This window comes from Buceros rhinoceros, unplaced genomic scaffold, assembly GCF_000710305.1.
Source record: "Buceros rhinoceros silvestris isolate BGI_N320 unplaced genomic scaffold, ASM71030v1 scaffold4840, whole genome shotgun sequence".
Classification (NCBI taxonomy): domain Eukaryota; kingdom Metazoa; phylum Chordata; class Aves; order Bucerotiformes; family Bucerotidae; genus Buceros; species Buceros rhinoceros.
The window spans coordinates 15,000-15,642 of record NW_010388887.1 but is presented as its reverse complement, the minus strand read 5'-3'; positions in this window follow the sequence as shown (position 1 = coordinate 15,642).

Below are 643 nucleotides of genomic sequence, written 5' to 3'. Positions count from 1 at the left end.
GGGAGGCGGAATACTCAGCTCAGGCAGGCATTAGGCCGCCTGCGTTTTCCCAAACTCCTCAGGTACGTTGTGGTCTTTGGGAATCATTGTCTGTGAAATGACAATGGAGAATAGAAGGTGCTTCTACAGTCCTTCACCCCCCATAGCACTTACACCTGAGAGAAACGGCTTCACAAGGACCGCCGTCGGTTTCCCACACTCCTCAGGTACATTGTGGTCTTTGGGAATCGTTGTTTGTGAAATGACAATGGAGAATAGAAGGTGCTTCTACAGTCCTTCACCCCCCCGTAGCACTTACACCTGAGAGAAACGGCTTCACAAGGACTGCCGTGATACAGTCACGTTCAGAATTAAAACTGTCCAGCCTCCGGCCTCTGACTGAGCCCTAAGGCCCAGGGGCAGCAGCAGCAGAGAAACCCCTTCCAGAGGAAAGCAACGGCGAGAACACCACCGCTTTCACTGGTTAGCTGCGCCTGCTATTTCCATACAAATCACTATCTGAATTTCAACGCCAGAAATGTTTGGAGCTTTAAATCATGCCCATTTAACATTTTTTATATCATCTAGCCTTCTGCGAGGAGCCAATCTCTGTTCCCATGGCAACAGAAACGGCAGGCCCTTCTCCTGGCCGCCAGCCCCACCC